This window comes from Strongylocentrotus purpuratus, unplaced genomic scaffold (assembly GCF_000002235.5).
Source record: "Strongylocentrotus purpuratus isolate Spur 01 unplaced genomic scaffold, Spur_5.0 spur5_scaffold_5, whole genome shotgun sequence".
NCBI lineage: Eukaryota > Metazoa > Echinodermata > Echinoidea > Camarodonta > Strongylocentrotidae > Strongylocentrotus > Strongylocentrotus purpuratus.
In genome coordinates this window covers 41,532,617-41,556,386 of record NW_022145611.1, presented here as the reverse complement: position 1 = coordinate 41,556,386, position 23,770 = coordinate 41,532,617, and the positions used below count along the sequence as shown (strand labels likewise).

Genomic DNA, 23,770 nt, shown 5'->3' with positions numbered 1-23,770 from the left:
AGGTAGCTTTCATGTCCAAAAGGAAACAGAGGCACACGAGAGCGAAATTCACATATTTGGTTTTCTTGCATTCTTAAATTATGAATTCTTAAATTCACCCCTTACATAAACGCCACTCTGTTGCTTCGCTCCCTCGCGGTATTTCTACACAAAGCAATATATATATATATATATATATATCGCAATCTTTTTTTAGGCTCTTTTTTTTCTCTTTCCAGATTTGTTTATCGAAAATGTGCATCGTAATCACATAATACATCAACTTTTATTGTCTTCAGAAAATTTTAGAAAATTTCTAGCATATTTCGGTTTGTTTTGAAAGATATTTTATTGTTCATTCAATGCACAAAAAGCAATAAAATAATGATAATTATATATGATTTAACATAAAATTTCAAGATATTGAAGTTACATTACCTCAACACGAATTAAATATATGATAACAAATCGCAACTTTCCATTTTTATATCTCGTTATCAAACTTTATACGATGATGAAGCGGATCCTAATCAAATAATTGGTTGACCAGGCATCTTTTTTGCCTAACACCTAATTTTACTAATGACCGGTCATTAGTAAAATCATGTTATAACACATCAATTTGACAAAACAAATAAAACATCATCTTATATCTTCACTGTTTGTTTTTAATTTGTTTACATGTCTTTCAGTAACAGAATAAGTTGAAAAACCAAATGATAATTTATACTTTTAGGGAACTTATTTTACAAGGCCCTTTGGCCTTATTTTAGTTCCCCTTTTCTCATTTTCGTCTAGTAAATGTTGGTGTCTTTTGATACTGTTAACTTGTATGATTGCATGTATTTTTTATATAATGTATATTGTTGTAATGATCTATTGTTTTTATATGAAGGTGAAAATAAATGAAATTTATAAAACAATAATACCCATCATTATGTTCGGGCATTAATAAAATTACCCACACTCGGTACCTTCGAAACAGTCCAAACACCCTCGGTTTTCTCCTCGGGCGTGTTAGACTGTTCCAAATGTACCTTGTGTACAGGCGCGGATCCAGGAGCCGAGCGGACCTTGCCCCCCCCCCCCCGCAAAAAAAAAGAGAGAGAGAGAGAGAGAGAGAGAGAAGGAAAAGAAGGAAAAGGAAAAGAGAATAGAAAGGGAAAGAAGGAAGAGGAAGAAGAAAGGAAAAGGGATGAAAGAAGGAGATCGAGGGGGGGGGGGCAAAAGGGCCTTGCCTCCAGGCTGTCAGCTCTCCCACCCCCCCCCCCACCCCCATCCAAAAATAAGAGAGAACGAAGGAAAGGGAAAGAACAAAGGAAAAGAGGAGATAAAGGGAAGGAAAAAGAGAAAGAAGGGGATATCAGTTGCAATTAATCCCGCCAACAACGTGTGGATCGGAGGGGGGGGGGGGCGAAAGGCCCTTGCCTCCCGCCAGCAAACCTAAAACAGAGAGAAGGAAGGGAAGGGAAAAGAAAATAGTAGAGAAAGGGAAAGAAAAAAATGAGAAAGAAGAAAGGTAGGGGAGATCAGTTGCGTTTTTTTTCCGCCAACAAGGTGTAGATCGCGGGGGGGGGGGCACTGGCGTACTGATGAGGGAGGGGGGATCTTGGAAGGTGACAGACGCCCCTTAAATACAATTCAAACGTGATTTATCTCTTATTCGATACCGGTGATTTACAAATGTTGTTGAAATGACATAATTTTCTGAGATTTTTTCTTCAATCTTTAGTAAATTATACTTTTTTTATGCGTTCGTTGGAAAATAGCAAATTCCTAAAGAAAGAAAGAAAGAATAGTGACCTGCCTTTGTCACAAAATAAGGAGGTGTCAAAATGTGCTCATCTAACCGTGATTAAATGCCTAAAACCCCTGAGCTGTCGGGGGCTCTGCCCTTTGGATTCTAACTAGGGCCCTAAGACGGGCACCTGGATGCTCATCTGAAGGTAATTTATTGCCTAAAACCTCTGAGCTTCTGGGTTCCCCGCCCCCTGGACCCCACACCAATTAGTGACCTGCCAGTGACACAAATAAGGTATCAAAATATGCTCATCTGATCGTGATTAAATGCCTAAAACCCCTTGACTTTCGGTGGCTCTGCCCCCTGGACCCCACCTAGGGCCCTAAGGCTGACCCCTGGATGCTAATCTGATAGTAATTCAATGCTTAAAACCCCTGAGCTTCTGGGGTCTCCGACCCCTGGACCTCACTCCAATTAGTGTCCTGCCAGTGTCACAAATAATGTATCAAAAATGTTCATCTGACCGTAATTAAATGCCTAAAACCCCTGAGCTTCCAGGGCTCGGCCCACTCGACCCTAACAGGGGGCCCCTAGGCGGACCCCCGCATGCTTGTCTGACCATTATAAAATACAAAAAAAACCTGAGCTTCTGGGGGCTCCGCCCCTGGACCCCACGCAAATTAGTGACCCGCCAGTGTCACAAATAAGGTATCATTATGCTCATCTGACCGTAATTAAATGCCTAAACCCATGAGCTTCCGGGGCTTGCCCCCAGAACCCAACCAATGGCCCTAAGGGGGGGGGGGGGCCAGATGCTCATCTGACCACAATCTATTGCCTAAAACCCCTGAGCCTCCGGGGGCTCCGCCCCCTGGACCCCACGCCAATTTATGACCTTCCAGTGTCACAAATAAGGTATCAAAATTGATATGTTCATCTGACGGTAATTTAATATATAAAACCTCTGAAATTCTGGGGGCTCCGCCCCCTGGACCCCACACCAATTTTTGTTCTGTCATTGTCACGAATAAGGTATCAAAATATGTTCATCTGACCGTAATTAAATGCCTAAAACCCCTGAGCTACTGGGGGCTCCGTCCCCTGGACCCCACGCCAATTAGTGTCCTGCCAGTGTCACAAATAAGGTTTCATTATGCTCATCTGACCGTAATTAGTTGCCTAAACCTCTGAGCTTCCGGGGCTCTGCCACCACAACCCAACCAATGGCCCTAAGGGGGGCCCCTGGGTGCCCATCTGACCGCAATATATTGCCTAAAACCCCTGAGCCTCCAGAGGCTCCGCCCCCTTGATCCCACGTCAATTTGTGACCTGCCAGTGTCACAAATATGGTATCAAAATATGCCCATCTGACCGTAATTTATTGCCCAAAACCAATGAACTTCCGGGGCTCCGCCCCCTGGACCCCACGCCAATTCGTGACCTGCCAGTGTCACAAATAAGGTATCAAAATATGCTCATCTGACGATAATTTAATGTATAAAGCCCCTGGGCTTCTTGGGGCTCCGCCCCCTAAACCCCACACCAATTTGTGTCCTGCCAGTGTCACAAATAAGGTATCAAAATATGCTCATCTGACCGTTATTTATTGCCCAAAAGCTCTGAGTTTTCGGGGACTCCGCCCCCTGGATTCCACGCCAATTCGTGACCTGCCATTGTCACAAATAAGGTATCAAAATATGCTCATCTGATGGTAATTAAATGCCTACCACCCCCCCCCCCCCTACTTAGAGAAGCGTTCAGCGGGGCTTGCATGTAAGAGTGGGGTGATGCGGATTTTTTGTTGTTGCTACCCCTCCAAACGTTTTTGCTTATTTCGCTTCTGCCGGTGTCACCTTTACGTACCAATATTTGGTTTGCATAATTTCAAATTTGGGCCGCCACCCCCCTAACAAATCCTTGATCCGCGCTTGCTTGTGTATTATTTGTATAATTACAAATGCATATGCGTAGCCGATTTCAATCACTCCTTTCTTTGAATGCCTACACGAGTTTCCCATTCTTTATCCCCTTTCAGCAAAACAATACATTTGATGTGAAGAGCAATCTGTGTTCGGCCAGTATGAATGGCATTCCAAAACGGCTACAAACCGATCGTGGCGCCGCGCGCACGCAAATGCCATGTTTAAGCGGGACGGGAGAAAGCCCAAGCCGCTGTACAAGTTGGGTTGAGAAAGGTAAATTGTGAGAGTTTTTGCTGTATTTTGATGCCAAATTTGTGACTAAACGCCTTCCAAATATAATTATTTTAATAAACTGAATTCTAAATTAAGTTGTTTTCTCATTACTTTCCAGAGAGCAGCGTATATTCGAGAATAGACCGAACGGACAGAAGTGTGTTCGGCCAGTATGAATGGGGACACACCGATCGTGGCGCCGCGCCGCGACAGAAGTGGCGACGGAGTGGCGACCATCAAACATGGCGTTAAAAAGGAGGCGCCATATTGGCCCTGTACTGGAAGAAGGATCGATGCGTCCCCCGAGAGTTTATACAAGCGTTAACTGGATCAAAAACTTAATGGTAATGTTGACATATTTTTGTTTATATATCTTGATTGACTAGAGAGGTAAATGTCACTCCTCACGGTGTGTATTTTATGTATGTATACATTAGTTTGAATTGGTGAAGCCGAGTACAAAACTCAATCATAATAGACTAAGTGTTGATGAAGAAGATTTGCTCATGTGCTCAAATTGAAATCAGCTGGTTGAAATTTCATACTACATAATGCTCATAATGCTCATGAAATGTAACACTATTAGGCATTTGGCCGATATTCTCAAATTCATAACGTTAAAATGTGTTGCTTGCACGTATGACTTTTATGGATAGAATTAACTTAAAATTTAATTAAATATTGCAGCTAAATCATGCGAATGCGTGACGAATACAAACACTCCACTACATAATCTAGCTGAAACAATTAAGATATCAAATTTCTGAAATGGTCTTGAATTATGAATTGGTAATATCTCAAGATTTTGTATAAATAGGAGGCGAGTTGGCTCAGTCGGTAAAGCGTCTGCCTGTCGAACCAAAAAGATCTCGTGATCTAATCCCACCGAGGCGGATGACTTAAGCCTGTGTTGTGTGTTAACGTGCCTTGTTTCATAGACGCAGGCTGTGTTAAGTGGAAGACACTCAGTCCCTCGGATAGGACGTTAAATTGAGGTTTCGTGTACAGGAGAGTCACCACCCTTGCAAGTTAAGAACCGACTGCACTATTCGTATAAGAGTAGGGGGAAACCCCGGTGTAGTGGTCCACCTGCAAACCCAGTAACGTTGGCGTTATATCCTGACTTATGGATCATGTCAAGTATCGACGTAGAAATTTTCTAATTTTCTAAAAATTTCTAATTGTGCTTCAGTTATCATTGATTGCTAATCTGGCAATCCTACATCACTTTTTATGGACCATGTGTTTCTGTGTTCATAATTCAGCCGAGTTTGAAAAAAATGATAAGAGGCCAATTTTTTAACTCAAGAGCCCAATTCATTTTCGTCAAGGTAAAGTTTTCAGGGTTACGACATGTAATTCTTTAACAGAAATAAGAGCCCAGGATGGTGAGCTCCGTCTTTAAGATTAGTCCTTTTCCTCAAAAATTGCCTTTGCCAACTTTAGATTTCACTATACTTTTCTCAAACTCTCAATTCTCCGCAAAATGGTAGGCCCCATTGAACTTACATTTAGTTTTATAGCCTCTCTTAATATTTCCGGTTTAGTGTATTAGATTTTAAAGTCCGAGAATACAATTTTTTCTCGAATTTGTTGATGTAGCTATCTGCACAATCACATCTGTGGTATGATTATGATTCTGCCAGTATCATATCATACCTGCCTGCCTGTTTCAGATTTCCATATATGGCTCTATTTCAGATCAATGGTGTAACTAGATGGGCTAAGTGACCCAATTTCGTATTTTTTTTTAAATTTCACTTTGTAAATGTTATAAGTCCCAATTGCAAGGGGAATGTAAAAGGGCTCGATGGCCTTAGGCTGTTTTCTGATAGCCAGGCTTACCTTATCCCATCTATGCTTTAAACCAGATTTAAATCTGGGGTTAACAGAATACGAAAGTGACTTAAACTACACTTAGACCAAAGTGAGGTTGAAGTATAGTTATTTAACCCATGGTTAACTTAAACCTGCTATCAGAATACGGGCCTTTCATTTACTTATTGTTTGATGAGCGAAGTTTAAGGAGTGTGATTTTTTGTAATCCATTATTTTCAAGTCGAGACCTCATGTCAATGTCGGTGTGTTATTGTTGTTTTTGTTGTGTTAAAATGTGTGTGTGTGTTTATATTTTTTTTTTCTTCAAATGGTTATGATAACCTTGAACATAATTCAAGTTTGGGCCAACAACTGGTGTGTCATATTCAATGCTTGTCAAACAGATGAATTGATTATTAGCGGGAAACGAAACCAAATCATCCTCATCTTTTTCATGGACAATTGAATTACTACAGGGTATAAGCAGTAAAACCGATCCGAGTAACATCTCTTAAACACCGCCCATGTCTCAGATAATTTCATGTATCGTTGACTGAAAGACACTGAACACTGTCGCAGAGACTTTCAAAAAGTCAACCTATTAAGGCAATTTCAATAGCCTTGGCAATCACCTTTATGTGCGAACAAGACAATGACGGATTTTGTGATCCGAAAGTTTTGTTTGTATGGGATGTACAATGGGGTATGAAAATTTCCTTGAATTGATATTTCGAAAGTCGTTGCGTTCGTTGTAACTGTCTGTGTCTCTCTACACTGGGCAGATACATCCAGCCTATTATGGTATACATCCTCATTTAATCTGGTATGGCGCATCTTTGATGTTAGGGGTTGAACTACAGAACAGAGTATTCCGCTTCGCTTAATAAACATGCTAAAGATTGAAGAACATTCGATAGTGGCCCCTTGAGTCTCGCGAGGAACGTCGCATCACTTCGTGGTATTTTACCCGTCTGTTTCCCCCTCGTCTAACTATCGACATGGCTGATACCCTATGGTGTGAGGCTCCTAATTGTATATGAGCGCAATATGATTCGCAATACGTCTAGCTGTTAGCCACACTGTGTGCAGATTCATCGGTTAAGAAGTGAACTTCATCTCAACTTGAACGATCCAAGGACAAACTGGTCAAGGAACTCTGCATGTCACATCATCAGTTTTCCACATAAAATCTAAATATGGGTTTATTCAAGACAACAGTGAAAGCATTTTTCTAATATCTTAAGTCAATTGTCAATTCATTCTTATTTTCTGATGGTCTTGACGTTTAGCTTAATGCCTGGCTGGGAGATGGTGACCTGTGAAGTAGCCCTTAAACTATGGGTGAACGGCACGCCCAGTCAGGTGTAGTTTTTTTCTCTCTCTCTATCTGTTCCTCTCTTTTTTTTCATTTCTTTCCTGGTATTGCTTAGCATAGGTATCCTAGATTCAATGAACACCAGATATACCGTGTATTAAGTATTTTTTTATGTGTAAATATTATATATTTCTAAAGTATGTATGTCATGTTAGTTTTGTATTTGCACTTTATGATCATCTCTTTCTTCACAAAATGTTAAAACTTTTGCATCCCCTTTTCATGTCAATGATGAATTTATCAGATCCTTTACAATTCATTTTCAAAACAATGAATTTAAGCACAAAACCTTAAACCACTTCTTTTTTGTGGGGGTAGAGTGATTTAAAATGCGTTATAACATTTATTTTATGCGTATGTGGTGAAATTTTTGTTGTTGATAGGGACATCCATATTTCAAAGGGTTTGAGAGACCGATAGCCCACGAGACCTATATCTTACTACCGTTCCATGTTTTTTTTTCGGGGGGGGGGTCGATTTTTAATCCTTGTCGTGGGCTTTCGATCTCATAGACCACTTGGAAATGTTTATTTCAGGGGCTGTCGGTCTATTTGGATGTGGTTATGTCGAACATCATATTATACTAGCACAACATGATCGCAAAGACTTTCGAGAAATCAACTCAAGTGCAATTTCAATACCCTATACTGTAATGCAGATATATTTAATATGCGGATTACTCAATAACGTAATTGTCATGTTCCCACATTCAAGATAAACAAGGGTAAAGAAATTGCCTTGGGTTGATTTTTCGAAAGTCTTTTGCTATCATGTGGCATGTAATTCACACACACACACACACACACACACACACACACACAGAGGATGATTTTGTTATATAGGATGAACATTTTGGTATTGGGACTTGTTTGTACTCGATGTTGTTTACATAGTATTTTTTTATACTAAGATGTTTTAAAGGATATTTTCATTTTTTGATGGTCTTGGCGTTCAGTTCCTGGTAGGCAGATGGTCGTCTGTGAATGATTATATTATTTAAAGGCCTTGTTTGACATATAATACGACTCTTCTTAGGACGTTGAAACCTACAATGTAAAAGGCTACTTCGTTTCAGTAGTAGTAGTGATAGTAGCGATATTATTTAAGATGAATCATTCTAAAGATATTTAATTTCGATAGTAGTGGTGGTAGTAGTAGTAGTAGTAGTAGTAGTAGAAGTAGTAGTATAGTAGTAGTAGTATAGTAGTAGTAGTAGAAGTAGTAGTAGAAGTAGTAGTAATATAGTAGTAGTAGTAGTAGTAGTGGTTGTGATAGTAGCGATTATAGTATTTATCGGTAAGATGAATCATTTTGAAGATATTTGATTTCGCTTTATGTTTGTGTGGCTTTTGTGTATATTTTTATCATAGATTGTAGTTGTTCTGTTTATATTTATTTATTTATGCTGGTGGTATTTGTATTAAGTGTAGGTTATCGCCTGGCTGGGAGATGGTGACCTGTGAATGATGAGCCTACGGGGCCTTGGCCCTTAAACTGTAGGAGAACTGTCTGTGTCTCTCTACACTGGGCAGATACATCCAGCCTATTATGGTATACATCCTCATTTAATCTGGTATGGCGCATCTTTGATGTTAGGGGTTGAACTACAGAACAGAGTATTCCGCTTCGCTTAATAAACATGCTAAAGATTGAAGAACATTCGATAGTGGCCCCTTGAGTCTCGCGAGGAACGTCGCATCACTTCGTGGTATTTTACCCGTCTGTTTCCCCCTCGTCTAACTATCGACATGGCTGATACCCTATGGTGTGAGGCTCCTAATTGTATATGAGCGCAATATGATTCGCAATACGTCTAGCTGTTAGCCACACTGTGTGCAGATTCATCGGTTAAGAAGTGAACTTCATCTCAACTTGAACGATCCAAGGACAAACTGGTCAAGGAACTCTGCATGTCACATCATCAGTTTTCCACATAAAATCTAAATATGGGTTTATTCAAGACAACAGTGAAAGCATTTTTCTAATATCTTAAGTCAATTGTCAATTCATTCTTATTTTCTGATGGTCTTGACGTTTAGCTTAATGCCTGGCTGGGAGATGGTGACCTGTGAAGTAGCCCTTAAACTATGGGTGAACGGCACGCCCAGTCAGGTGTAGTTTTTTTCTCTCTCTCTATCTGTTCCTCTCTTTTTTTTCATTTCTTTCCTGGTATTGCTTAGCATAGGTATCCTAGATTCAATGAACACCAGATATACCGTGTATTAAGTATTTTTTTATGTGTAAATATTATATATTTCTAAAGTATGTATGTCATGTTAGTTTTGTATTTGCACTTTATGATCATCTCTTTCTTCACAAAATGTTAAAACTTTTGCATCCCCTTTTCATGTCAATGATGAATTTATCAGATCCTTTACAATTCATTTTCAAAACAATGAATTTAAGCACAAAACCTTAAACCACTTCTTTTTTGTGGGGGTAGAGTGATTTAAAATGCGTTATAACATTTATTTTATGCGTATGTGGTGAAATTTTTGTTGTTGATAGGGACATCCATATTTCAAAGGGTTTGAGAGACCGATAGCCCACGAGACCTATATCTTACTACCGTTCCATGTTTTTTTTTCGGGGGGGGGGGGGTCGATTTTTAATCCTTGTCGTGGGCTTTCGATCTCATAGACCACTTGGAAATGTTTATTTCAGGGGCTGTCGGTCTATTTGGATGTGGTTATGTCGAACATCATATTATACTAGCACAACATGATCGCAAAGACTTTCGAGAAATCAACTCAAGTGCAATTTCAATACCCTATACTGTAATGCAGATATATTTAATATGCGGATTACTCAATAACGTAATTGTCATGTTCCCACATTCAAGATAAACAAGGGTAAAGAAATTGCCTTGGGTTGATTTTTCGAAAGTCTTTTGCTATCATGTGGCATGTAATTCACACACACACACACACACACACACACAGAGGATGATTTTGTTATATAGGATGAACATTTTGGTATTGGGACTTGTTTGTACTCGATGTTGTTTACATAGTATTTTTTTATACTAAGATGTTTTAAAGGATATTTTCATTTTTTGATGGTCTTGGCGTTCAGTTCCTGGTAGGCAGATGGTCGTCTGTGAATGATTATATTATTTAAAGGCCTTGTTTGACATATAATACGACTCTTCTTAGGACGTTGAAACCTACAATGTAAAAGGCTACTTCGTTTCAGTAGTAGTAGTGATAGTAGCGATATTATTTAAGATGAATCATTCTAAAGATATTTAATTTCGATAGTAGTGGTAGTAGTAGTAGTAGTAGTAGTAGTAGTAGAAGTAGTAGTATAGTAGTAGTAGTATAGTAGTAGTAGTAGTAGAAGTAGTAGTAGAAGTAGTAGTAATATAGTAGTAGTAGTAGTAGTAGTGGTTGTGATAGTAGCGATTATAGTATTTATCGGTAAGATGAATCATTTTGAAGATATTTGATTTCGCTTTATGTTTGTGTGGCTTTTGTGTATATTTTTATCATAGATTGTAGTTGTTCTGTTTATATTTATTTATTTATGCTGGTGGTATTTGTATTAAGTGTAGGTTATCGCCTGGCTGGGAGATGGTGACCTGTGAATGATGAGCCTACGGGGCCTTGGCCCTTAAACTGTAGGAGAACGGCACGCCCAGTCAGGTGTAGATTTTTCTCTCTTCTTTTCTTTTCTTTTCTTCTCTTGTAGGGCCTAGCATAATTATGTTTCCTTTGATTCCATAACCACCAGATATATATATGTATTTGGGTATTCATACCTAGCATCAGCCTAAAGTTATTTGTTGGTATTTGTATTTCGAGATTATCTCTTTCTTTGTTATTGAGCATTTGTTATAAGCTGCCTTTTTTTATTTAACTGTATGGTTTCCATCTCGCTCATAATTTATATAAAATAAAAGTAATATTACTACGAAAAGTGGCGGGGATAGGGGGCACATCCCCCTCTCCTATGAACAGAATGACAACTCCAAACCTGTGTGTCGATTGTTTCTTTGCATGTACTTAATAATATCACGTCAAATAACGAGACCGCAACCAAATACGAATGATAACCATTTAGTTGCTATGACAACTTAATTTGTTGGTGCAATGGGACGGAATTTTCGTCCTAATGCAGAAATATTTGCTAGATAATTAAGTCATGTTACCATAACAACGTATAAGATTATTGAAATTATGTATGATGCGGTGTCCTCTGATTTTTTATTATATTTTTCTATTTTTATTTTGGTTACACGTAGTTAAGGCTTCTACCAACCTTACAATATGGTAGACAGCATTTCTTCCATGTGGACTTCAAGCCAAGTGATTCTTCACATAATTTCTTGCGGTGTGAAAAAATCATAACATCGCTTGAGAAAGTCACAGGAGTGGATGAAAGCTTGCATACTTAACTCTTAAAATTGGTAGAAGCCTAAGCTACATATATGATTATACCGCCAAACCAATGACATCATTCTGTATCTTTTTGTTTTGTTCTTTTAATTGTTTTAATTAACATTAGTAGTGGGCCTAGTAGTTATAGTAGTAGGCCTCTTAGGAGTAGTGGGAGTAGCCGAAGTGTAGTAGTAGTAGTAGAAGTAGTAGTAGTAGTAGTAGTAGTAGTAGTAGTAGTGGTTGTGATAGTAGCGATAGTATTTAAGATGAATCATTTTGAAGATATTTGATTTCGCTTTATGTTTTTTTTGGCTTTTGTGCATATTTTTATCATAGATTGTAGTTGTTTTGTTTATATTTACCTATGTATTCTGATGGTATTTGTATTAAGTGTAGGTTATCGCCTGGCTGGTAGATGGTGACCTGTGAATGATGAGCCTACGGGGTCTTGGCCCTTAAATTGTTGGAGAACGGCACGCCTAGTCAGGTGTTGATTTTTTTTCCTTCTTCTTTTCTTTTCTTTTTTTCTTTTCTTCTCTTGTAGGGCTTATGAGTTTTCCCTTAGTTCCATAATATTACCACCAGGTATATAATGTATTTGGGTATTCATACCAAGCTTTAACTTTATTTATATGATATATTTTTGTATTTCGAGAATATCTCTTTCTTAGTTATTGAGCATTTGTTATAAGCTGCTTTTCATCTTACTGTATAGTTTCCATCACGCTCATTTGTAGAATAGCAGTAATATTACCACGAACAGTGGTAGGGATAGGGGGCACATCCCCCTTCCCTCTGAACAGAATGACAACTCCAAACCTGTGTGTCGATTGTTTCTTTGCATGTACTTAATAATAACGAAACCACAACCTAATAGGAATAATAACTATTGTGTTGCTATGACAATTTAATTTATTGGTGCAATGGGCCGAACTTGACATCTTTGCTAGATGATTAAGTCATGTTGCCATAACAACGTAAGGGATTATTGACTACATTTATGATCATAACGCCAAACAATTGACAGCATTCTGTATCATTTTGTTTTGCTATTTTCATTGTTACTGTTTCATTGTATAGAAGTCCTATAATAGTAGTAGTAATAGTAGTAGGCCTGGTAGTAGTAGTGGTAGTAGTATAGTAGTAGTAGTGATAGTAGCGATAGTATTCAAGATGAATCATTTTGAAGATAATAGATTTCGCTTTATGCTTTTGTGTGGCTTTTGTGTATATTTTTAGTTGTAGTTTTAGGGTGTATATTTTTTTAAAATATATTCTGGTGGTATTTGTATTAAAGCTTATCTGCCGTAGTTTACATGAGGGATTAGACCGCTCTGCAAGGTCACTGGACAGGTGGTTATCTCATCAACTCAGCTCTCAGTTAACATAAGAAAAAGAGGATCATGGGGGACCAATGGTCACCAATTATGCATTGTTTGTTATATAGAGGGCGCAAGTAGCTACCAGTAGTGCAGTGGGCCTTTAAGTGTAGGTAATCGCCTGGCTGGGAGATGGTGACCTGTGAATGATGAGCCTACGGGGCCCTTGATCCTTAAATTGTAGGAGAACGGCACGCCCAGTCAGGTGTAGATTTTTCTCTCTTCTTTTCTTTTCTTCTCTTGTAGGGCCTAGCCTAGGTTTCCCTCAATTCCATAATATAACAACCATGTATACATATATAATGTATTTGGGTATTCTTACCTAGATTTAACTTTAAGATATTTGATATCTTTTGTTATTTGTTTTTCGAAATTAATTCTCTCTTTGTTATTAAGCATTCGCTATAAGCTGCTTTTTGTCTTACTGTATAGTTTCCATCACGCTCATTTACAGAATAACAGTAATATTATTACGAACAGTGGCGGGGAAAGGGGGCACATCCCCCCCCCCCCCTGAATAGAATGAAAACTCCAAAATGTGGGTCTATTTTTCCTTGTATGTACTTCATAATATCACGTCAAATGACGAGACCACAACCGAATAGGAATGAAGACCGTTATGTTCCTGTGACAACTTAATTTATTGGTGCGATGGGACGGAATTTCCGTCCTGATGCAAAAATCCTTGCAAGATAACTAAGTCATGTTGCCATAACAACGTATATGATTATTACAATTATGTGTGATGCGGTGTTCTTTGATTTAAGGTTATAAATACAGAGGTATGTTTAACCTTTTTTCTGCTGTCAGAAGAAATCATGTTTGGCTTTTTTTCTGCTGAGAGCAGAAAGCATGTTTTTCTAAAACTTTTTTAGATTTGTATGTTTATTCATTTTCTTTTATTTTAATTTAAGTTGTTTATTTGTTTATAATGATATAACAATCACATTTTGATAATCCTCCATCACGGTGATATAGAACTGATGATATAAACACTTTAAATAAAATTGCTTGAGAGTTCACTTCATCACTATGACCGGGTCCAATTGAAACCGGTCATAGTGAAGAAGTGAACTCTCAAGAATTTTCATTTCAATTGTTTAAAAAGAACCATTATAGGCCTATATATAAATATGTATGTGTATGTTTTTGTGAGCGTGTGTGTATTTGTTTGTGTGAATGTGTGTAAGCTTGTTAAAGTGTAACTCAATTTTGCGGCCTTGTTAACTTATTTAGTATATTTTTCTTGAGTTGAGAATGTTAGCAGACATCCACTGAGTGTGTGTGTGTGTGTGTGGGGGGGGGGGTGTTGTTTTAGGGAGGGGGGCAGGGAGGAGCAGGAATTGTACCGGTAAAATAACCTCTAGATTTGTTTTTTTTATAAGTGAATAATATTTACAATTGACATATAAATTATGTTTAGGTACTTGTAAGTTTTCTTTGTTGCTAAGTTATATACTTAAAATGAGTTTCTGTTTAAGTATGTTTATGTATAAGCAATCATTATTGAAAACGTAAATTTATTCAATTGTATGTTTTTGTTTGTATTACACACTTGAAGGAATAAAACAAAATTACTATTAAACAATTTTGTTTTAAAGTGTATAAGAAAGGTGCATTGTGTATACAAAAAAGTATGAGAAAACCCAACCATTACTTTCACATTTCCTTCCGTATTGTATATATGTTATGTCGGTGTATTTTGCAGTTTCCAAGCTAGGAACTTGTTTTGACCCATGTAGCCTAGCAATGCGTACACGTTTTTTTTTTTTTTTTACTTGGTACATTAAATTATTCTAATATTTTCTCAGCCATCCAATATACATATTCTCTATAATGATATGGGGCTACATTCTGTTAAGTGAGTGATGATGATTAAAAGTAGCCATCTTGAAAGTTACACCATTGAACTGAAACGAGGCCGTATGAATAGTTATGATTCATACCTCATAACAAATAGGTTTCTTTTTAAACTTGTGAAGTAGATATTCCCTAGGTCCTTGAATGCATTAAGTTGTTCAGCACCAAATGATACTTAAGACTAGATAATGATGATTCAAACCCCGCTCCAGACAAATCTTGGTTATAAATGAATAATGGAGCACATGTAGAACATGACCCACAACCCCCAGTCCCCAAACTTATTCAAGAACGGAGCCTGGTAATGATAGGGTCTCTAGATTACCGGAGATGTTGGAATCCCCAAGGAGACGGTCTTGGATGCAATATTGTTAACATTACAACTATTTCAATTTAAAAAAAAATGATATAGTGAATCCATCTCCGATTCTATTCTAATACTGTTGAAGAAGCAGCCACGATATACGTACCAAAGAGAAAGGGCAATATGAAATGAGTGTCTTGGGACAACGAAAAGATCAGGGAGAAACGGAAATGCCTAACATACAATAAAAGAAATGGCGCACCAACTGCCGAACATGCAGAAACACTTGACAAAGCCAAGAAAGATCTCCAGGATGCATACGGTGAAGAGCAGTAAAATTACATAGCTCAAAAGTGCACTGAGATCGAGATTGGTGCAGTCCAACAGCAGACTAGGAAAGTATGGAATATTGTGAAAGAGATCACTGGAAAGGCCTCGACCCCAGTGGATCAGCTTAGAGGTAAAACACCCTAAGAGAGACTAAACCAGTGGAACTTAGCGCAAATTCTAACTTTGCGAAAACTGGTGGGAGGTATTAAAGCAAGTATCTGACAGCAGTGCTTACTTTCGTGGATTTTAAGAAGGCCTTCGATTCAATCAATAGGCAGAAGATGTTAGAGATCTTAAGAGCCTACGGAATACCACACACAATAGTTACAGCAGTGTAGGGGTGATGTACAAAGATACCACAGCTCAAATACGTTCACCAGATGGAGAGAATGTCTCCTTTACCATCTTAGCAGAAATGCTCCAAGAAGATACCTTAGCACCATGCCTATTCATCATAGCATTGGATTATGCTCTAAGAATGGCTACTAAAGGGTTCGAGGATCTAGGCTTCACCCTAGAGGAAAGGAAAAGTAGCAGATATCCTGCTGTAATGATCACAGATACCGACTGTGCTGATGATATTGCACTAATTTCAGACAATCTGGACAAGTAAAGTCTGCAGCAAGCCAAGTCGGTCTACAAATAAACAGTACTAAGACATAATTCATGATGTACAACCTTCGTGAAGGCGAGATTTGTACTGCTGACAGGACAAAAGTTGAAGCAGGTCCAAGACTTTCAGTACCTTGGCTCATAGGTTGATCAGTCAAAATAAGATCTGAATATTCGAAAGGCGAAAGCCTGGACCGCTTTGAACAAGCTGACAGCCATTTGGAAATAAAACCTCAGTAGACAACTGAAAGTCCGTTTCTTAAGGGCTTCAGTGGAAACTGTACTGTACTGAAACTGAAACTGTACACGACTCTTGAGAGCAGCACTAAATGTCAACTGGAAGGACCATAATGACAAATATAGAGTTGTATATTATATGTGGACATTACACCGATCTCAGACAGACTGAGAGACCGCCGCCTCCGTTCCAGTGGTCATTGCTGGAGGAGTAAGAGTGAAATCATTTCACAAAATATGCTCCTCTGGGAGCCCTCAAGGGGCAAACGCACTAGAGGGCGCCCAGCAATGACTTACACAGACCAGGTAGTAAAAAAAAAACACTCAAAGGACACTCAAAAGAACTCTCAAAATCATGGAGGATAGAACTGAATGGAAAAGCTTGTAAAATCGGTTCGAGTACGCTCGACCTAGTAGTATTACGTTTTAGGCAGACATAATTTAGTGCGTGTGCTTTATTGATTTTCATCAAATTTCACGTCCAAATAAGGATCTAATTTTTATCTTGTTTCAATCCACATTATTGACTTTTTGTGGTTGAAGCATATTTATGATAAATATTGGCACTTCTAGTCTGTCAATGCTATAAAAAAATATTTTAGATTAATAATAATTGTGGATGAATATTTTTACAGAGAATGGATCAAAAAGTCTGAAATGAATTTATCTTGCGAATGCTTGCTCAACAGAGCCTATAAATACCTTGCCAGTCTGTTTTAGGATGGCTTTGGTCATTTATCAAAAATTTATAAATTTGAAACATCATGGAATCACCCTCCTTAATCTATTTTCTTTAATTCGGTCATCATTTCTGTCTTTATACCCTGATCATTGTCGAAACCTTTCACTAGGATCCCAAATTTAGCAGTCGATAGTATACAATAATACACATAAGTGAGGGCGTTAGCAGGGGTTATCAACACAAGGTAATTTTGGAAAAGTCATGATAGTTTTAAAATGAACTACACTAACGTTTTCAAATTTTCTATCCAGAACGATTCTCATTTCATTAATGTTGTTATAAAGAGTAGGAGAAGAACATCTAAAAGTATGAAACAAGAATTATGAAACAATGTGTATAACGGTGTATGTCATCAAAAAATGCAGTTTAATTTTTACAGTTTTCATTTATTTTTATTTTTTCTAGAGTAGTATTTCAAATCATGTACATTTCTCGAAGGACAGCCACATCAGTCGGGTAATGTATGTTTTTACGTTCTTACACTGCGGGTAAGTAGAATTGTTAGCGGTTTATGTGAGATGTACATTTTGTTACAAAGCAAAATGATTCTTTGGATACTGGTCAATTATAATTCGACAATTATCAACATGTTGATCAAGTGCGTTCGAAAATTGTAAGTATTGTAACAATATAGTACTGTTTAAATTTCTTCGTCTTCCTCTTCCGGCCATTCAGAGTAATGTCTGAAATGCTTTGCGTTGAATAGTACATGGGCGTTTTAAATCAACGATATCTCTAGATTAACTTGTAATGTTTAAAAGTGAAATTAAAACAAGAATTCATATGATATACAGTTTTTTACTTTGCATTCCTGTGGGTCTGCTAATAACATTTTGTTGTCTAATGTTCACGTTAAAATGACATTTCATGTGTTTTTATGGTATTCTTTTATTCTTACAGATAGACATCTTTCTTGCAAGGATAAAAAATTCACTACTTCAGTGTCAAAGGAGATCGTTGGACGGTAACACCAAGTGTATTGAGCCTACATGTACTGCTTTGGATTGGTAGGAGCTAGTAAAAGAAATCACAGGGAATTCATCGGAAATTCAAGAAAAAAAATGTGCTTGCAATAAGAAAGATGGGCATTAGAGTTGAGGACATTAGAATCGAGGGAAATCTCCATTCTTATTCTTTCGTGATGTATGGTGGGAAATTTTCCAATTTTGTATGTACAAAACTATTTTGAACTATTAATAAAGGTAACTAGATTGGTATAAGCAGTTGTAATATAAATGTATCGTAATGTTATCGTCATTCTTTAAAAAACTATTGAATGAAAAAAAAAACAGCAGAATGTATTGTTTACATATATTATGAACCTATATCGTATTTATTCTAATAACGATGATGATTGGTCAAATCAATGGCAGTTAGTTTGATAATAATGTGGACAAATTTGACAAAGCAAATCATAGACGGCTTCCATTTTTAAGAAGTGGAGATCAGCAGGAACGGCATTATGATACTAAAACTGGCAACGCTGTCGATTCCTCGTTCTCCAGAGAAACCATGACTGTGTCTATTATATAGGGTATAGAGCTCCCTTGTATACACACTTGTTATCAAAATGAAAAGTAATCTTGAAAGTATAGGCTTGAATGTTAGTATGGATCATTATACACACAACTAACATAATGAACTACCGAGTTGTCTCCGGTGCCCTCGTAGTCTCACGACAAAGATGTAGGCCTCATTTCATTTACTTAATATGTTTATTATTAATATTTACATTGTTACAGCATGTTATTTTATCAATCAGCTCTGTGTCCATTACAGTTTAATTTAAATGGTAAATTCCTTAAAATATTTGGAACATAATTGTATTTTTATGTCAGTATAGTATCCGAGGTGTCGTGGAATAGTGGTTCATTAATTGTCTCTCAATCCAAGGTTTGAGAATTCGAATCTCAGCCCGGCACTAATGTCGTTTGGCAAGACGTTAATCCACTTTGTCACTCTCCACCCAGGTTTAAATGGGTACCTGGCAATCGCTTGGGTAATACTAATTGTAGGACCCTCAGGGAGAACAGCATTGAAGCTGATGAGGCTTCCCTGGGTATACAATACTATTATTTATATTATTCTGTTAGGTGAGATTTAGTCTGGAAATACGATTTCCCCCCTTAAATCCGTGTAAGAAAAATTAAAATATCCCCCTCCCTCCCCCCCCCCCCCCCAAAAAAAAAAAAAAATTATTCAGTCTCTTTCTTTTTGTCTCAAGATGTATAGTGAAAAGATGATTATGTGGGAATTTTATGTTCGAAAGAATGTTTAGAGTTATCAGAGGTGTAAGTGATTTATGGTGTATTGTGATGGTACAATTTGAATGAATTCTCAGAATTGATAAAATTAAGATAATGATAATAGTATTTCAGTTACACTCTGCAAAATAGATGTTGTTCTGAAGAGGGTCCTATTATAAATTGCTAGAGGAGATGTACGGGTGTGCTCCCGCCCCACCCCCCCCCGAACTCCAATATTATGTAGGCCAATGCCCTATTTTTTTAAGTACAACGGCATGTATTTTAAATGTTTAGGATTTTAAACTTTGGGTCAGCAAAATTCCTTCAGGAATAAATTGTGGAAAGAACGAGGGCGGTATACCGTCTGCATATTCACTAAGATCTTGTTTATCGAAAATTTCTCGCTGTAGTTTTCTTTTAATTAAATTGCTCGAAATGAAGGGAATAAATTTAGAGAGGATTATTTTGTGTCGGTTTTTATGTCTGATGTGTATGATAGTGGCGGTGGAAATGAGGAAAGTAAAATAGATCCCTTAAAAACCGGAGTGTCCGACCTTATTCTAAGCTATCACAATTAAACTCAAAGCGAACATGCAGCTATGGTAGGCCCATGAGTATTTAAATCTCCTAAAGCTCCTAAAATGGGTCTCTTTGTTCTTATCTAAAGTGATATTTTGTGCTAGGTGCCCTAAGCCCTTGAGATGTAGCCATAGGCACGCCCCGCCCTCCCCGCCTGGCCGATCTATATGATTCTCTTGCATCAATATTCTTATCGGAATGCACAAAATTTATCTGAGAAAGCACCGAAACATTTTAAAATTTGCCGGGCCTGGTTGCTTCTGGGGGGGGGGGGGAGGTTGGGGTTGAAGTTATGAAGTTAAGGTACAGGCTAAGATTGAGTTTTGCATGAACTCACCCCCCCCCCCCGGTTTGGAATCCCAAGAGTGAAAATTGTAACCATCTATGGTCGTGGGAGGGCTAGAGACGAGGTGAGTAGTTGCTGCGCTATATAATGTTACAAATTGTTGCGGTGGGAATGTGTATGTCTTGAACATAATGCAATATGCTTGTCATACTCGAATTATATTCTAAGACAAAACCCTTCAAACTATTAAATTAATTTGATTGGATTATGAATAGATGCTTTGTACTGTAAGTGAAATATCATTTTCATCTCCTCATTAGGCCTACAATGCAAGATGCGGGGCAATTTCCTAAACCGTTAATGTATCGTAAAAACAGTCCGCGGTCCTGTTCGACCATATTATCTTTGGTGAATGCAGTTGCCTCAGATCGTAGAAAATACCTTCAATTATTTTCTTTAGGAAGGTGTTTAGATCGATCAGTGTTCAGCTGGTGACCCTATAAGCTAGTAAATGACACAGCCCCCCTGTTTATGCCATTGAAAGTGTGTTTATCATTTCAACCCCCCATTCACCCCCGGCCCCCACCCCCGGCCCCCACCCCGTTCCTTCAACAACAAAAGTTCCCGGGGCGCAACCGGCCTTGCTTACGAAATGTCACCTTTATTGAATTTGTATGATATAGCCACAGAGAACTGTAAAATCTTTGGATAAAGTAATTACATGGTGAGTCATTGAAAGAACCAAGTGCCCATCAACGATCGCGCAGGCCTTTGCAAAATTGCAAGGGCAAATGAACTTCAGAGTGCTGAAAGTTGGGTGGTGTATTAATAATTATGTTGTTGTTGTTGGGTAATTGTTTATTGGCGTTCATTCAATGTTGAATATATACGCCATAATTATTTTTAATTTTATAAGGAAAATCAGTTATAAATAAGAAAACTGAGGATAAAGATTTGTAATGATATAAGGCGAGGCGTCAAAAATAAATATACCAGCCAGCGGCAGCTAACTGCACTTGTGCGTCTTGGCTGCATTTTTTAAATTAGCTCAGCCGGCTACCGCTGGCGGTAGGACCCTCAATTAACTCATGATGTCATCATAATGGTCTCCGAACAAAAGCATGCGCCGGCTGCCGCCTTTCTAAAGGAAACCGAGCCTCAGATCCCAGCCTGGCGCAAGCCGGCTGGGCTAATAAGTGAAAAATAATTGCCCCAGCCAGGCTTCGGCCGTAATTGCAGCCTCGATGCGCCAATACGTGAGGCGGCAGCCTGCTGGTATCGATATTTTTGACGCCTCGCCTAATTAAAAAGTAACGCAATTTTTTAGGAGTCTCTGGATGGTTTGCAACTTCGTGTTTCTGCTTTTTTTTAAAGTTTAATCTGGTCAGCCCGGTTTCGATGGCATGGAAAACTAGCTTTGCCCGATGTGAAACAGGCTTCTCGGCTACTCGGCGTGCGTGCGCAGTGATCTTTTAATTTTATAACGCACGGTGCCTAGACCACTCAGAAACACAGAAACACTATAAATTGAGACACATCGTACAGTGGCGCTCCTGGAACCGAATTTCCAATCCATTCAAGTAAATTGATATACAAATCTTATCACATTATCACTATTTGTAAGCAAACATTTAAGTGGGCTCTTTGTTAGTATCAATGCATAAAAATAGAACAATTGAAAAATTAACGTCTTTATTTAATATTATATATGGCCTATATAGGCCTATATATTACATACCTACATACATTATATTTCTTTATTTATTCCTCCTTTTATTCTCTTTATGAGAATCTCCTAAAGAAGCGATAGGGGAAAGAAGTACTTTTGGCTTATTTTACTTTACTTGTAGGTAAACTTATTAGGTCTCTTGTTTTATTTGAAGCGACCTGTTCTATGGATATATAGTAGGATGGCATATTGAGCCTTCTGTGAAAACTTGAAAAGTATTCTTTTTGTTTCTTCTATTGTTTTGGTGCCTAAATCTGAGAAAAGCATTGCTCGTTCAATGATATACTTATTACAATAAAATATAAAATGTTCTTCTGTTTCACTGATGTTACAATAATCACAATATTCTGTTTCACTTAAACCCACTTTAGCCTTTTGTTGGTTCAGTTGAAGAACACCCATTCTCAATCTATGTAATATTACTTCACTGTATCTGTTTACCTTGATTGATATACATGAATGATTCTCAAATCGTTTTAAAGGTGATTCTATCGTTTTCCATCTTTCTTCCCCAATTTCTCGTACTCTTTTACTCAGTATTGATTTCAGTTCTTGTACATTAAGATCATTGTTAATTTCTATGTTTTTCTTTAATGCTCTCTTAGCAAAACTATCTACTACTTCATTCCCTACTAGTCCACAGTGAGATGGGATCCATTTTAGCGTTATGTTTATACCTCTATAATGAAGATGTGTTATTTTTTATCAGTATTTCTATTACGAAATTTTCTTTTATCTGCGATTCTATTGCATTTATTGTACTCAGAGAGTCTGAAAGAATAACTATACCAACATAAATATTCAAGTTTTCAATCCAATCTAATGCCATAATAATGGCTACTTGTTCTGCCCTGTATGACGATGTGTCATTGTGTAATCGTTTCTGTTCATGAATTTTCATCGCTGGTACGTAGAAGCCTGCTGCTGCGTTGCCTCTTTTAGGATCTTTAGATCCGTCTGTGTATATATGTAGGTGTGTTTTATATCTAGTGTTTATTACTTCTAAAGATTTGGCTTTTTGATAGTGTGGGTTGTCATTCTTGCTGATTAAAGTATGTAATTCAGTGGAGATGGTGGGTGGAATGTAATGCCATGGTGGAAATGGTATTGGTCTGTTTTCTTCAACTTCATCCGATTCTTGAACTATTTTCTCGTTTAGAATTCTAAAACCAAAGGGCTTTTTTCCTTTCTTTTTTTTAAGATTTTCATACTGCCAACAGTTGATTGTACATTTTCGGACTGGGTGTTCGGGAGTAGATTTCACTTTAAAATAATATCTATTCGTCAGCATTTTTCTCCTTATATCTAGTGGTTCTTCTCCTGTTTCTTTAAGCAGGGATTGTAATGAAGTTCCAATAGGGCCACCAGTTATAATTTTTAAAGCCTGATATTGTACTGAGTTCAACGTATTCTTTACTAAGTTTGAAGCTGAATCGTATGCTTCACATCCATAGTCAAATAGTGAACGTATTAATGCTTTATATACAATAAGCATAGAGTGGGAGTCATTTCCCCATGATATACCAGTTATTTTCTTCAAAATATTCAATTTTATTTTACATCTTTTTACTATATCCTGAATATGTGGTCTCCAACTTAATTTTTTATCAAACATTAAGCCTAGGAATTTGTGCTCCTGTACAAAAGGCAAGGGTACTCCTTCAAGATTCAGTTCACATTTTTTATTACTATTTGTAAATAGAAGCGAAACTGTTTTTTCATGAGATATTGAAATTCCCCAGTATTTAAACCATTCATTTAACCGATGTAGGTATGTTTGAACTTTGTCTTGAACAAACGTTTCATTTTTACCTGATTTCCATATAATTATATAATAATTATGTTTGAGGTGGATTAAATACATAGCCAACAAAACGATTCATGATTTCGCTTTGAAGATACAGTAGAATGAAATTAGTGATTATTTATTTTTTACTGATCAAAAATATTTAGTCATAATAACTTATTTTTCTGTCCAC

General features: G+C 37.5%; 1 long non-coding RNA gene across 3 annotated transcripts; it reads left to right on the top strand.

Moving 5' to 3' along the window:
- Positions 1 to 3,858: 3,858 nt before the first annotated feature.
- LOC115929730 lies at positions 3,859 to 18,754 on the top strand. Of its 3 annotated transcripts, XR_004066700.1 has the most exons (4): positions 3,859 to 3,915; positions 4,034 to 4,259; positions 17,357 to 17,407; positions 17,852 to 18,754. It is a non-coding gene; the product is annotated as an uncharacterized LOC115929730 (long non-coding RNA). The 3 variants fall into 3 exon arrangements; XR_004066701.1 differs by lacking the exon at positions 17,357 to 17,407; XR_004066699.1 differs by having other exon boundaries at positions 17,357 to 18,754.
- Positions 18,755 to 23,770: the final 5,016 nt, after the last annotated feature.